Here is a 16,512-nt window from a genome sequence, read left to right as displayed (position 1 = left end):
TAGATAATCTAACAAAGTCCCTCTGGGTACATCCACACAGCAGGGCTAAAGTCGAATTAAGCTACACAACTTGAGCTATGTCAGTTCTGTAGCTTAAGTCGAAATAGCTTAATTCGGCTTTTGGTGCTGCCTACACAGCAGGTAGTTGAAGGAAGAACACTCTTCCTTCAACTTCCCATACTCCTTGTGAAATGAAAGTTAGAGGAGTCAAAGTAAGAAGGCAGGTATTATTTTGAAATAATAGCTTGCTGTGTAGACACGATCTTTGTTATTTTGGAATAACGTCAATTATTCCAAAATAATGCTGCTGTGTAGACATAGGCTACCAGTCCTGTATTTCCATGATTCTATGTTGATAGGGGATCTAAAGCTACAATATACAGATTAAATAGGAACTCATCTGTGTAAATTTAGCTCAGAGAGATAAAATAGTTGGGGAAAGAGACAAGCTTTCAATCTGAGGAAGAGCTCTGTGGAAGCTCAAAAGCTTCTCTTTCTCACCCACAGAAGCTGAGTCCAATAAAAGATATTACCTCATCATTCACCTTGTCTCTCTAATACCCTAGGACGCACATGGTGACAAAACAGTGCATGTATAAATTTAGTTCAGGTAATTTGACACAAAAAATGAATGCCAACTGCAATTAGCCTCCCTCAGCATGCTCTGCTCGTGCCGCAGTCTTGAAATCAACTCAGCATCTCCCTGTAGTAAATAATATTAACCTGCTGTGGCAACTGCCCACAGAACAGAATGGTAGGAAAAATACAGAAAGCAGAGGAGGGGGTAGAACATAAGGAGAAAAGAAATAACACAGACCTGGACCGGGCTGTCACATAACCCTCTCCTTTTGGCCTGCCAGATGTCCCTCCCTTCTGACTCTCCTAAAAAGAAAATGCTCCCAAAACACCTATGTGCACAGTGACCGTGAAAAATCATTGCCCTGATTTCCACTGCTGCTGAGAGACTTTGATCCCAAATCTTCAGTTATGTCATGTACCTTCCTTGCTGTTCCCCTGCAATAAATGTATCCTCTTCTGGCACTTCCCTGGACAGTCTTCAGACCAGAGATGTGCAGATATTATTTTTTATTCACTAGAAGTTTTGAGAACTAAAATATTGCATAGAATACTAGAACTGGAATATCTATTTATTCTGGGTCAAACAAAATATGTTGTTTGACCCAGAAATACACACAGACTTCTCAGACCTGCTAGTGAATCAATGTTTTATGTGACCCAAAGTGACAAGATTTGTTTTAAATTCTGAGCTTTATTATTTTTTCCAAATACAATCAAAATTCATTGGCAAAAGCAAATACATTTTGCATCAAACATTGCAATTTGTTATTTCAGCATTTGTTAAATGAAGCGTTTTGTTTTTAGAAAGTTTCACTTAGGTTTTGCTTTTCATAAACACATCAACAAAATCTATACCAATTTGTGAATTTTTTCAGGGTAGTCTAATCTGCATGCATTGCTGAAAAAGAGAGCTTTCATCAAAAAATGTCACCCAAGTTACTCAGGACCATAAAGTAGATCAACAAGAGGCATGTATTCATTTACAGCATGCCTTTGACATTATTAAATATTCAGAATTTGCTATCATAATATACATCTTAATTAATAATTATTATTTATTGTGATTGTACGGGGAACAGTTGCAGTCTTGAAAAAATTCCATGCCTTATTTGAAGAGGAAATTACTTAGCTTATAGTAACTGGAGACTTTTCAATGCGTGGTCCCTATCTGCTGTATTCTCCATTCATTGTCTTTAAATACCCAGAACTGGAGAATTTTTAAAAGCAGTATCTTTTGGTCCTCACATGTACCCTTTCTCATCTTGAGCCTTGGACCAAGAAAATAAAGGGGAGGCTAAAGCAACTGCTTCTCCAGTTCCTTCTCTATCATAAATGAAAAGACAATCCAAAGGGGAGAGGAAGAGGATTGAGTAGTAGAAAATATATCGGGTCTACACATTTTGAAAAAATCCTGCTTACTATAAATTAAATAATGTACCTTCTTTTTCAAGTGCTGGACCCAATGCGGATTCCATTGTGGATGACTGACAAGCAGTACTCAAGTTGGAGGAGGATGTCAGGATGCAGACAGAGCCAAAATAAGAGAGCACCATTTTAAAAGACGCATCAGTGGAGAAGACCTGGCTAGGTACCATTTTCTAGTGGAATCCTTGCTACTATTAAAAAGGATGCTCTGCACTGCAATCTAAACACAAGGCCTCTCCAAAAACCAGCCTCAGGGATGATGTGGCTATTGGGCTAGTATGCTTGATCTTGCCATTTCCTTAGGTCAGGAGATCATATTGAACCAATGATCAGTGCCCAAGATGACATGCTGAGGAGGTAAAGAACCAAAACTGCCTGGGCCAGCTGGAGGCAATGAAGATGACTCATGCCCTGCCTGCCGAAGCTTTCATTAAGACCCAAGGAAGGAGTGGTAGTGGAGGAGAGGCATAATCCAGAAGACCTGACAATAGAATAAGTAGAGTGACATAGTGCAAGTGGCAACGCAGGCCTCCATTAGAGCAGGGTACTTTGCACTTCCAGTTCATTGGGGAGGTGAACATGATAGAGTGATATATCATTCACAAACAATCGTCCAGTTCCCACTCATAGTTGATAGCAAAATGCCGGCTGAAAGAGTCTTGCATTTTCTTGCTCCCGTGACTAAACTGCTGACACACTGTTCTGATGGCTGAGGCACTAGTTCCACAAACTGGCCACTTCTGAGCACAGGAAGATGGATTTCACTGCTCCTTGTTTGTTGATGTAAGAGACATTGGTGATGTCATGCAACGTTAGTAGGGCCTGGTGGCCTTGCATAGACAGGAGAAAAGCTTCACAAGCCCTGTTGCATGGCAACATTATATGTGAAGTTATAAGATTTCTCTGCATAATGTTATTAACCCACTTTCCAAACCTCATAGCCCCATCCCAGCCACGGTTGGCAAACAGGTCTGTCCTACACAAAGAAATGTGTGCACTGCTTAATTTGCATTTAAGCAGCAAACAGACTCATCAAGCAGGAGAGCAAACAAAAGGAAGTTCAAACAGGTGAGAGAAAGCAGTAGGGAACATCCTTCCACCTAACTGTCTTCTAATTCCCAGAAGGAGATTTTTTTTCAAGAGGGAGCTGAAACTATAAAAGGAGGGACTCAAGGGTCTCTCTCTGTCTTTCTTTCTTCCTGCATATCACACTCAGTTCACATGAAACAAATGGAAGCCTCTGTAAGACTCTAAGAGGAGGACCTGGCTTACACGGTTTGGTCCGTAAGGGTGCATCTACACTGCACTGTTATTTCAAGATAAAAACCGTTATTTTGAAATAATGCAAGTGTCTATACAGCCATTCCATTATTTCAAAATTATTTCAAAATAACGGATGGCTTATTCCGAAATCTGTAAACCTCATTCTACAAGGAATAGTGCATATTCCACCTTATTGTGAAATAAGCACGCAGTGTAGACATGCCCTACAAGTACTGAAAGCATATTGTGAGAATCTTTGCTTGAGTTTGATGTAATTTGTTAAATTAAGTTTATCTAATTCAGTGTGTTTTGATATAAGTGTCTGGGAAACTCAATTGGGGCAATACGTTGTAGGCGTATTTTTCTTTTAGAAGAAATAACAGACTTAATATAAAACATTTATTGTCCAGGAGAGGATTGGGCAGTAGATATTGGACATACATTCTGAAGGAAAATGTAAATATGGGACGGTTTGAGGGGAGGGTCACTTTAAAGTATAACCAAAGCTGGAGATAGCTAGAATGTAACCCAAGTGTGGCTGGCAGGCTGCTGTTTCACAGACACTGGTGTGACTTGCATGCATGAAGGTTGTTTGTGAGGAGCCCAGCTGGGAGCTCTTTGAGTAAGACATTGTAATGCATATGCATGCAAGGTTTCAGGGCAAGACTGACTCAGCAGCTCATTAGTCTGTCTTGCACACTGGTATCTCTCACTACTGAATTGTGATCCAGTACCAGAGGAGCCCCAGATGTGCGGGCTTTCCTGTCACGTCTGAGACTTCGTACATACTAAGTTCTGGGCAGAGCTTTGAAACTTACTCTGTTTAGACAGGACTGAATCAGACTTCTTCAAAGTGGCTTTGGAAGAGGCGTTAGTCTCATGCTTATGAGACTGCTCCCTGCTCTCCCACCAAGACCCCATGAAGCACTCTGTGGCGGTAGACCCCCCTCATTCCTGAATTGGGCTGCATGGCAGGACATGCTGTGTCAGGCTAATGTAATGAGGAAGAGGGGGAAATACCCCAGCCTGGGTCCAACTAAGATCTCATGGTCATTTCCATTGGGTGCTTTTTGTGACAAAAACACCAGGCTTCCGGGGTACTTCGGGGAAATTAACAACAGATACTGCACCCTGCGACAACATGGGCTTCCCCAAGGTAGGATATGCAGTGTTAGTGGTCCTTGCCAAAGAAGAAGTAACATGGGCAAGAGCCCCAATTTTGACTCCCTGAGTCCTGTGTATAGTCCAGTACCCAAACAGCATTCAGGGGAGCTCCCCAGGTCAGAAAGGTAACTAATGATAAAGCATAAATTCTTAGATAAAACTTTCAATTCTAAAACTTCTTAAGCTAACTACAGGTAAATAAATAATGCAGTGTCATGTGGTGGTGAAAAGGAACTGGAGAGATGATCAGTCTGCCTTGCCCTTTCTCTCCTTGTTCTGTGGCACAAGATCAGTAAGGGCCTGTGTGCAGAGCAGCAGATGCCGTTTGCAAAATTCTCCATGTCCGGGTACATGGAGTGCATGCATGCCCATAAGGAATAGTACTTGAAGAACATGATGAGGTTAACACGGTGCCCATGTCAAACATCGGGGTGGCTAATTATACATTTTGTCAGGGTAAATTTATTAATTTTTACTTAGCCAAGCTAGCGTTTCACTTGCTTTCTGAAATGGCTGGTGCTAATGTCATGTGGTTGTGCTTTGAGTGACTTCCAGAGAACCCAAGCACAATTGCATGAAAATAATCATTTAGACGCATCACACTAGCAGCCTTCCAATGGAAAATAAAAGAGAGAAGTATCCAGTGGATTCTAAACAGCTACAGGCCAAATTCTGTCTTGCTTTCCCCAGTGACTCTCAGGCAAGTCATGAGGTGCAGGTTAGTCCCAAACTGGCCCAGGCATCCCTACTGGGAAGGAGTGTCTCAGAAGAGGAAATAACAGGAAGAGGAAATAACAATTCACAAATGTGCCCTTTCTCTCTCTCACTGGTCATCTGGAAGGTACATGGGGGAGAGGAGGGCAGACAGGGCTTGGTGAACAGTGCAGCAAATACTAGATAGGGTGACCATATTTACATAGGGGTTATACACAGTAAGAAGGGGAGAATGTGGTGTATCTATCCTGTATCATTGCTGTGCGTATATGAATGAAAGAACCATCCCCCAAACGGTATTAAAGTCTGAGCCTACCATACTTTGGATTTGCTGCTATGGAGGTAGCCATCCAACCAATACAAGGAGCCACAAATTACTTACTAAAACTACTTTTGAGAATTTTGCTGGCATCACTAGTGATGCTCATTTGCATATAGATCCTGCTACTGATATGGAGTCTCTCTGGGTATGCCTACACTACAAAGTTAGTTCAAACTAACGGACGTTAGTTCGAACTAACTTTCATAGGCGCTACACTAGCACTCCGCTAGTTCGAATTTGAATCGAACTAGCGGAGCACTTAGTTCGAACTAGTAAAACCTCATTTTACGAGGATTAAGCCTAGTTCGAACTAGCTAGTTCGAATTAAGGGGTGTGTAGCCCCTTAATTCGAACTAGTAGGAGGCTAGCCCTCCCCAGCTTTCCCTGGTGGCCACTCTGGCCAACACCAGGGAAACTCGTCTGCCCCCCTCCCGGCCCCGGACCCCTTAAAGGGGCATGGGCTGGCTACGGTGCCCGTGCCAGGTGCAAGCCTGCCAGCACCCAGCCAGCAGACCCTGCACCTGGCTCGGCTCGAGCCAGCCACCTGATGCCCCCCAGCCCTCTCCCTCTTCCCGGGACCAGGCTGGCGGCTCCTGGGAGCTTGCCCGGGACTGCAAGAGGCGGGCACCCGCCTGGTCTAGTGCGGACATCGTGGACCTCGTCCACGACCTCCGCACTAGGCACAGGAAAGTGGCTGGCTAGGACAGGAGAGCTGCCAGCCTGGCCACCCAGGAGCAGGTATGCATGAAAATAAAGGTGGTCCACTGAGCCCCCCGACCCTGAGCCCTGAGCTTACAATGGCCATACTGGGTCAGACCAAAGGTCCATCTAGCCTAGTAGCCTGTCTGCCGACAGCGACCAACCCTAGGGACCCTGGAGGGGATGGACCGAAGACAGTGACCAAGCCATTTGTCTCGTGCCATCCCTCTCCAGCCTTCCACAAACTTTGGGCAGGGACACCACTCCTACCCCCTGGCTAATACCACTCCATGGACCCAACCTCCATCACTTTATCTCATTTCTCTTTAAACTCTGTTCTAGTTCTTGCCTTCACAGCCTCCTGCAGCAAGGAGTTCCACAGGTTGACTCTTTGCTTTGTGAAGAACAACTTTCTGTTACTAGTTTGAAGCCCGCTACCCATTCCTTTCCTTTGGTGTCCTCTAGTCCTTCTATTATGGGAACTAATGAAGAAGTTTTCTTTATGCACCCCCTCCACCCCACTCATGCTTTTATAGACCTCTAATATATCCCCCCTCCATCTCCTCTTTTCTAAGCTGAAAAGTCCCAGTCTCTTTAGCCTCTCTTCATATGGGACCTGTTCCAAACCCCTCATCATTGTAGTTGCCCTCACCTCTCCTACCCTCTCTCTTCCCCTCTCCCACCTCCTTTTCCCAGTCTCCCTCAGTTTTGTTCAATAAAGAGAGATTCTATTTTTGAACACAATTGTCCTTCATTTAGTACATCAGGAAGGGGGGCTAGAGAGGGGTAAGTGGAAGGAGGTGAGGGAGGAATGGGGTACGAGCCCCCGATGGGGAGGACTGGGCTGGCTCTGCGGGCTTCTGGGGGTGGAAGCTCTCCTGCAGCCCCCCAATTGCCCCCTCACCCCAGATGGCAGCCTGCGGCAAGTGCAGCCGGTCTGATGGCCGATTGCTGTGATGTGCCCAGTGTGGGTACTCCGGGCAATCCAAGCCAGGACTGCTTTGCAAGCGGGACACCCCTGAGAACTGTCTGTCTGGGGTGGGGGTCGTGTCCCTTTAAGCACAGCCCTCGGCTAGCCTGGGACAGCATCTCCACGCTCTAAGTCCTCCTCTGATGCCCTGCCGGCACTGCTTCCGGCCATCCTTAACCTCGGTTCAGGGTCCACTTAATGTGGACGCGCTAGTTCAAATTAGCAAAACGCTAATTCGAACTAGTTTTTTAGTCTGGATCCATTAGTTCGAATGAGCTTAGTTCGAATTAACTAATTCGAACTAAGTTAGTTCGAATTAGCGCTGTAGTGTAGACATACCCTCTCTCACACACACACACTTTACAGATCACCCACGCTTGGCACACCCCAGCCTAGCACTGAGCAGCACCTTCCCGGCAAATGTGGCTTAGGGCTGCATCTGAGCACCAGAATGGGGAGCAGAGACACTTCTCCTGTGTTCTTAGTGACTCCCTTGTAGAGCCCAGTCAGTTGGCAAAGGAGGAAGCTGCCTAATTCAAATATAGAGGGGACAACTGACAGACCAATGGGGACATGGGAAATAGACCGGGAAAAACATCTAGGGGGCAAATCAGATAAAGACCTAGCCTTAGAGGCTGGCTAGATGGGGGTGACTGGGCAAGGAGACTGGAACTAGCAGACAAGGAAGGCAATGAGAGGAGAAATGATGCACTGGAAGGAAACAGGACTAGGAGCCAAGAGCCAAGACTTGGGACTAGCTAGACAGATGGAGGTGGAGGAGACACGAGGAGTATGGAGAGCCAGTCTGTTGGGCTGGGCTGAGCATGGAGACTAAAATAAGGAGCTGGTGGGACACTGAAACTAGAGGAAGAGGAAGACTAGAACTTTCAGACAATGGGGTTAATGAACATAGTCAAGGTCTATGTGTGGACGCCAAGGAGGAAGTAAAGAGATTAGATGAGGAGGCACCTCGGACTAGCAAGGAGAGTCTGGAGAGGAGACAGCAAATGGCTGGGCTAGGAAACTAGAACTAGGATGAGGAGCCAACCGTGGGTAAAAGACAGGACAGAAGGGGTGGGGAAGGAGGAGTCAAATTTGGGGGATATAGGTAGAGAATTCTGTGCCCAACAAAGAAAACTCACACACAGAGAACTGGAATAAAACCCAAGATTCTTGAGCATCACTGTTCTTCAGCTGTCAGAAGATATCTGTGAAAGCCTCTGGTAAAGCTTCCCATTCCCTACTACAATAACCTACTACTGCTGCCAGTTATTATTAGCTGAAATGGCAGAGGTCTCATTGGTAGATCCAAAGGTTCCAACCCCACTGATGACCGATGTGGGTGTCCATCTGATATCACATGCTGGATTTTTTTTGTTTCCTTTTTTAAAAGCTTAACAAATTACACATAGAAACCTATGAAGAAAGAGCACTAAGGTGGAAAGTCCAGCACAGAAGTCAAGTTGAAAAATATCAATATTAAGGTTGCCGATCCATCCTTAATCTCCTCCATTTGTGCACATGCATGATACAGTTTTTAATTAGAAGCTGCTTGCCTGAGCCCCATCCCACACCCCATAAAGGATGGTCCCGGCCCCCAGCCCCACACTGGAGGACAGGCAGAGTCTAGTGAGCAGGGAAGCACATACTAGATAGAGTGACCATGTGTCTTAAAGGCTGGGGCAGGCATTGCTGCTCATTTGAGCCCTGCCTGACCCCTGACCCCCACCTCAGCTTGCCTCTCCCCCCACATAGGTCTGGCATCACTGCTCATCCTTCCACACATTTCTCTACACCACACTTTTTTTTTTTAAAGTGAGCATTTGTCACACGTGCTCTTATCAACTGATCAAAGAGCAAACAGGACAAATGCCCATTTTTGCCCCCAAAAGACAGCACAGCTGGGATAAGGCTTAAACAAGGCATCGTCCTGGCCAAAGTGGACCATTTAAAACTCCCAGGAGGGGTAGGAAAAATTGCCCAGGGGTGGGGAGCTCTCATGTGGGCCTCGGACCAAGAAATTCAAAGATCTTCTGAGCCCAAACGAATGGTCAGACGACTACACCAGGCTAGCTTTCATGATGATGGTACTGATCCTTTGGGCAAGCAGTGGCTTCAGAATGGCACAAGTATAATCAATAAAATATGCAGAGCCATAACCCGTCTACCAATGTGTGTTCAAAGCGCTGGGGCCTATATTGACACTAATAGCAGTGCCAGACTCTGGTGTGCAAAGCAAGTGAAAGTCCGAGGCTTCTTTTGCAGTGTATTTTGTGGCCTTTCACTGCCTGTGACACACCCAGAGAATTGTTCCTAGGAATAGGACTAACACACCATGGTCCGGAAGTAAAGCTGACTGATCTGACCAGGCTGGGTGGAGTCGGTTCAGAGCAAGAACTTTCCTGGGTTAGAGCAGAAACCGCAAATGAACCCAACACCTCTGTGATTTCCAACAGAAGGATGAAGACTGTGTGCCAGGCGAAAAGGCAGTTCCTTAAAATAATTCTTTCTCCTCTCTGACCAGGAGAGCAGGACTTCTAATGCCAGCTACCACAAACATCTCAGTGTACCGCCCTCTTGCCGGCTCAGCTCCTATCAGCCCTCACCCATAATAGCGTTTATTCACTTTACAAACTAAGCAGCACTTGGTGAGTTAGTGACTGTTTGCAGAATCAGGTCTATAGCGTGATAGGAGACCCCACAATCTGTATAGCCGGTCACTGCCACATTTCCCTGGGATAGCTTTACACAAGGGGGGCAGATTTACACGAGCAATATGCTCCTCTGTAGGGGAAGGCTTCTGTTTTGATGGCTGAGTGCTAAGGTCTGGATTTGCCCTTGGGCTGAGCTGCTGAATTCTCCAGCCTCTTCTGACTCAGCGAGCTCAGCCAAGTCCCAGTCTCACCTCTGCAGTCATAAGACAAATTCTAACACCCTCTCTTCTGTGTGTCAACTCTGCTCTTCCCAGGACACTTATCACGCTTCCCCAAACGGATGCATGGAAGTCAGTTGTATGACTCTGGAGAGCACCGGCATGCAGTGCTGAGAGAGCCGTGGGAAGCCAGCTCCTGAGTCATCAGCTCCACTTCCTGCAAAGCCACCCCGGGCTTCCCTGGGAAACCTCCCTTCTGCGCCCCAAACTGGAACACATTTTGTTTGTCAAAACTGAGCAGATGGCAGCTTGAAGGGGGAACTATCCATAGGAAACTTAGCTTGCCAAAACCAGAGACACTTATATTGCTAACAGCTCTACGCCCATGTGAGAGTCACATGCATAAGTGGGGGCAGCTTGCACACAGCTAGAAATGCCTCCCTTTCAAATGGGGCTAGAGGCCAGGTTATTTTCTGGGGGATTAGGCTACATTGGAGGATGGCTGCTCTCAGAGCGCAGCTGTTTTTTAATCTGCAGCAATAAGTGTTTTTAAAGGCCAGCTCTTGGAACCCTTCCAGTGAGTAGTACCATCATCCATTGACTTCAATGAAATCATAATGGAGGAAGACACTATTCCACACCAGAGCTAGGAGACTCTGAACCCAAGTTCTCCTCACTGGGTTTTGTGTACTCTGGACCATTTGCTCATTGTGGATGGGGCTATGAGTTTGTCACAGAATCTTTGACTTCTGGAGACTTGAACCCTCAGTGGCTGGGGGCTGGAGAGTCGGCCGCCACCTATAGGGGCTGGGAACTGCGGGGCCTCGGGAGCTGTCGGCCACTGCGGGTGCTGTGTGTGCCCCGAAAGCTTGAAGTCATCCCATGTGGCAGGTTCTCGCAGAGCATGGAGCCACAGACTGTGGGGGGACCCTGCAGCTCGAAGCTGGGCCCCCAAGGATGAGGTGGGGAGCCACATCGCCCCATTTTGTCATGCACATTTTTAGTAAAAGTCATGGGGAGCCAAGAAACAATGAATGGATGCCTGTGACCTCGACTAAAAACGTGTGTCACAAAGTCTTAGCTTTAATTGTGGGCCTCCTCATTCCCACCAGAGCCATGCATGAAAGGGACTCTATGCACAGACCTGCAGCTGTCTCTGCAGTGGCATCCCTTCCTCCCGCACACCGTGAGCAAGGGGATTCCAAGAGAAGTCAGGCCAGAGACAGAGCAGAGAGCCAGGATGGGGATAGCCATCCCCCTTCCCTAGGTCCTACAAAGGCTCAGGCAGGAAGGTATTCAACAGGCTGCATTATCCTTCCGCTCTCTCCCCTCCTCCCAGAACCCTTCTCCACTGCAGGGATTCCACCATAAAGGTGGGGGCTTTGGGGGCATACTCCCCCCTTAAATGTGGGGGCCACAACCGTAGCCTCCCATGACTGACTACTGCAACAGATAGGACCAGCAACATTTACCCAATGCATCCGAAACTCCTTAGTAGAATTTTCTTCTGCCTTACGCTCATGCTGCTCCCTCTCCCTGCTCCCCCCACCAGGAATGTTGCTAGTCCACAGTTTCCAACAAAGTCGGATGAGCAAGATGTTTTTTTCAGAACCTTCTGCGTCAAATCTCTGCTTTCCCGACAAGAGATATAGCAGCATGGCATATTGTTTGCCACAAGGAGGAGAACATAGTTTTTATGAAGCTGGGGATGCATTTCATTAGCATTCTCTGTTTCTGTAATATGCTACATTTCAGTGCCCAAGTATTTTGGGGGTTTTGCAACCATTTCCGATTCAGAGCCACCAGTCTTTTAATTGATTATCTCAACCGATGGCAGCATTTCTAGTTCACCTGCTAGCATTTGTGCTCTTTGTGAATGGTTCATTATTTTATACAGCAACACAAACACCCACACACCCCTGCTAATTACCATCATCAGATAAACAAGGCTGCATACCCAAAGAATTACTGATTATCACTGTCACCATGGGGGTGCCAACAAACAACAACAACAGCCAAGCACCAACTCAGCCATAGCCAAAGGACATGGGGAAAATATATCCTTCTGGAGACAGGGGAACGTTAAAGATTCAGAACTTCAACAGGCTCAGAATTTGGATTCCTTCTATATCCTTCCCCACAATTCTATGTGCCAAATCAAAAAACGACCGGTAGTCTGTTATTACTTCTGGTACCTTTGAGGATGAACTACTTACCCCATTATTGTACCACCAGATAAGGCCACTTCCCAGCGTCATGTCCGCATATGGCTTCATTTACAGCAGCCACTGAAGCTTTGCTTTACAGAGACAGCACGCTAATCAAAATGGCTCCTGCTAACCATCCTGATGGTTTACCAACCACAGAGTGTAAACTCAGTGAATGAAGGGAATAGAACCAATGCCATGTGACCTAACTAACCAATCACAGCCAAAAGCCTGGCTCAGAATTTGAGGGAGCAAGTTGAAAAATTGACATTGTTCCACCATGAGTCTGTTGGCTTACAATAAAGTAAAAAATATCCAAAAATAGCACTTTCATTATATTGCTCCAGTTTCACTAGCACTTTGCAAGCTCCAGAACGGACAACTTATATTTCATGTAGGCTGCCCATTCAAGAACAGACCATCCAATCCATACTGCAGAGGAAATCAAAGTGGAGAGAGATTATCATTACCCCAGTTGCTGTACAGACAGGAGTCTGGGGTTAAACATCCCTAACTCTGGCAGGAAGTAATTTGTGCACAATGGCGACAAACAGTGAAGATCTCGGTTTTAGATTCGTTCTGAAAGACAGTGCCTTTAAGTAGCACAATAGCTCAGCCCACCAAGCTGAGGCATTGGGTTCATAACTAGGTCAGTCAGAAGGTAGATCTCCAGAATCATCCGTACCATTTCCTGTAGTCATTGGATGTTTGGTGGAGGAGTGTCCTCCAAAATACAGATGCAGTACAGCCCGCCCTAAGGCTTATTCTTACAAGGCCTTGAACTCCTCCTGTGAGGGCACTAAATCCCTCACAGACAGTGCTTGGCATTTCATAGGACTGGATTTTTTGCAGGAGAGAACTGACAGCACGAACAGCATCGGGTGATACAACACATCAGCCATATCTTAAGCTGACACCCTCCTTCATCCTCCAAGTAATATATGGAGGTAGGTATGAAGATAAACTCAAGAGGATTTGGCTTATCACACTGCTACCAGCCAAAAATAAATACATAACTGCTTCTCTAAAATTCTCCATTGCATGAGGGGCATATTTAACAAAGTGTCTGTTTTGTTCCTGGGGACTTTTTATTAACACAGAATTGTACCGATGAATCACCTCACAATATCTCACAGCTGGAGGCCTATTATTCTGGAAGACTTTTAAGCTTTATTTTTTAATCAGTGCTTTATAGTCCAATCACCAGCAGGGACCAGCACTCCAGGAGATGATGCAATGCTACATCAAAACATAACTTTAAATCCTGTGACGACATCCTCCTCGTTCGGACCTACTTTAACCCATATTGTCACGGGTTCACCAAAGTTATGACATTGCAGCGGATTAGACAGCAGTATCATTTAACCTGCAGAACCTCTATTGTAAGGGGGTTCACTTACCTAAGAACAGCCATGCTGGGTCAGAACAAAGGTCCACCTGGCCCAGGGTCCTATCTGCCAACAGCAGCTAATGCCAGGTGCTCCAGAGGGATCCATCCCTTGTCGTTCATTTCCAGGTTCTGGGAAACAGAGGCTAGGGACACCACCTATGCCCACCCTGATAACAGTTACTGATGGACCCATTTTCAGAGCCCACTCTGAGTTTGAGAGGCTGGCAGATAAGAAATGAAATCAACCGTGTGTCAGGGGCAACAGGAAAACCAGCTCATGAAGTACAGAACTCCACAGTGCTAAAATTGCAAAGTCACTGTTCAGGGATGAGCACACTTTAAGGCCTACTTTTTTCCCTGTCAACTACAGGCATCCTCTCAGACTGCAGATGAAATGATAACGTTTGGCCGCCAACCTATCCACGTGCAGATGCCAGTCAGATAGACAGTGGTTACCGTTTTCACTTGCAAAACAAGAACACAGGGTAAACCGATCAAAGGGCCACATTTTCACAGGAATTTCAGCACCTGTGATGGGTGCACAAGCCCCGCTCTAGAAAGGAAGAGGCGAATGAGCTACTGTGCATCCTGCCCCATTTCAACTGCACAGCTTGACCGGGGTAGAGGTGGAGCTTAGAAAGGGCAGCAGAATAGCTCAGTGCCAGCCTGTTGGAGGTGAGCTGACCTGTAATTTGGACTCCCGGAGAGGAGCTCCACAGGAACCCCTGTTGCCTGAGGCCATCCTGACCAGGCCATCTTAATGAAGGAGACAATATACATGCATAGCATGTTATTCAAACCCTAGCATAGCCAAGAGCCATTTCTTCCCAAGAAAGGGCATCTCAATCTGGGGTAAAAGTTTAAAAAAAAGCTTGTTTTCTCCTACGCACCACTATGTTTTATCATCAATTCACAGTGCCCAATACACACAAAGTCCCTGTCAAAGCGTTTACAAGCTTAAAAAAAAAAAAAAAAAAAGAGAAATCAAGAGGTAAACAAGTACCAATGTCTTAAAATTTTTCATACAAGTAAGTTCAAGATTCTCTGATTTCAATTTCTGATTTCAGCCTCCTTTAACCAATGAGATATTTCTGCAGTTGAATTCTCACACAGCATGAGAACTAACAGGAGGACAGAACAATACCTCTCCAGATGCATGATTTCATCATGATGTAAAGAGTGAATAGGGAAATATTTTGTTCTTTTGAATTAGAATAGATATCACCACAAAACAGACTTAGAAAGGGAACCTGATTTATTTACAGACCTCTGGCATAAAAATATACTGTTGAGCTTCTTTAGCTTCCTCTGATTGCAGACACAGAAAACATCAGGATTATTCTTGAATATACAACTTAGACTGGATTAAAAAAACAGCAACAACAAAAGTCTAAGGTGAAGAGCATTCAAGGAACAACGTAATATGCAACGGAATGGGAAGAAGATGCCACAAATCAATGAGAATATGAAGCCCAGATCTTACTAACACAGACACACATATTTAGCTTTATGCTCATGACAAGTCCCATTGTCTTCAGTGGCTGGCTACTCATATGCTTAAAGTTCAGCACTAAAGAAGTGTTTGCAAGACTGTGTATGAAACTGATAAAATTGCTTAAAAATACTAGAAACACTTCCCTGATATAATCACCACTCATGCCAAACTTTGCAACTGTGTGATGAATGGCTTACGTGGCAGTTTTTGGAATGAGACACACAAACGAGAGGTAACAATTTGTTTGATAAATGTCGCCTCTTTTTCTGCTTGCAAGTTCTCTGAAAACAGATCATGGGTTTCTAAAAACAAACAAAAAAAGAAAATATTTGCCAAACGCATTCAGCATTGTACACTTGGATTTTTCCTTTGTTCTAAAAGCTCTGTCATTTGGCACTTAATTAACTGGAAATTAACTAGCATTTCTGCTATCTCCCAATGCAAATCTTTAGTCTAGTAACCGGGACTAGTACACTGCCCAGCACATTATGCAAAAGAGACAGGAGACAAGTAAGCACGCAGATATCAGGGATTTAGTCAAAGAAGCAGCTTCCAGGGTGTCATAGGGTATTACTGATTCAGCCCAATCTCTTACACCTTCTAGTTCTACGGTGATAACTGGGCCAGCAATGCCCCTCCGCCATGTATATTGGCCAAACCAAACAGGCTCTACAACAAAGTATAAATGGATGTATATCAGAACATCAGAATGTTAACGCACATAAACTCCGTAGGGGAACATTTTAACTCACCTGGACACTCAATCATGGATTTAAAAGTAGCCATTGTTCTATAGAGGAATTTCACTAACCAATTACAGAGAGCGGCATGGAGTCCTGTGGCACCTTATAGACTAACTGAAGTGTAGGAGCATAAGCTTTCGTGGGCAAAGACCCACTTCGAAGTGGGTCTTTGCCCACGAAAGCTTATGCTCCTACACTTCAGTTAGTCTATAAGGTGCCACAGGACTCCTCGCCGCGTTTGCAGATTCAGACTAACACGGCTACCCCTCTGATACAATGACAGAGAGAGACTGCAGAACTGGAATTCTTGTACAAGTTTGACCGTTACCCTGGGCTGGAATAAAGACATTAACAGGTTGGCGCACTACACACAAGGTCAAAATAAGAATATGCTCAACCCCAAGGTTTGTTCCTAGAGAGATGAGCTCATTGATTTTATGTTTGCAATTCTGTACACATGACAATGCGCTCTCTGCTCACAGAAGACAAGAAAGCATCTGACATATATGAAAAATAGGTTCAGTAAAACAGATCATGTCCAAAATGTTAAAACCTGTTAATAATTTTGAGAAATTCAAGGAAGTTTGATGTTCTATTTGCCCCCTGAAGTTCTGATTCACAGCCAAAGCTGCAGAACCTCTGCTTTAGAGGGTACATCTAGACTACAGG

General features: G+C 45.3%; 1 protein-coding gene across 8 annotated transcripts in view; it reads right to left on the bottom strand.

Moving 5' to 3' along the window:
• Positions 1–16,512, bottom strand: part of FAM135B (family with sequence similarity 135 member B) — a 384,315-nt gene that overhangs the window by 217,809 nt on the left and 149,994 nt on the right. Inside the window, exon 1 of one of the 8 annotated variants that reach the window (XM_089776154.1) lies at positions 15,298–15,404. The exons of 6 other annotated variants lie outside the window; for them this stretch is intronic. The gene's annotated coding sequence lies outside the window, so the exon portion shown is untranslated. Of the gene's footprint in view, positions 1–14,495; positions 14,564–15,297; positions 15,405–16,512 lie in introns of those variants that run through there. One more of the 8 variants, XM_075920077.2, reaches the window with a different exon arrangement.

Source organism: Pelodiscus sinensis, chromosome 2, assembly GCF_052426305.1.
Source record: "Pelodiscus sinensis isolate ZL-2025 chromosome 2, ASM5242630v1, whole genome shotgun sequence".
Lineage (NCBI taxonomy): Eukaryota > Metazoa > Chordata > Testudines > Trionychidae > Pelodiscus > Pelodiscus sinensis.
This window is presented reverse-complemented; position numbering and strand designations above follow the sequence as displayed.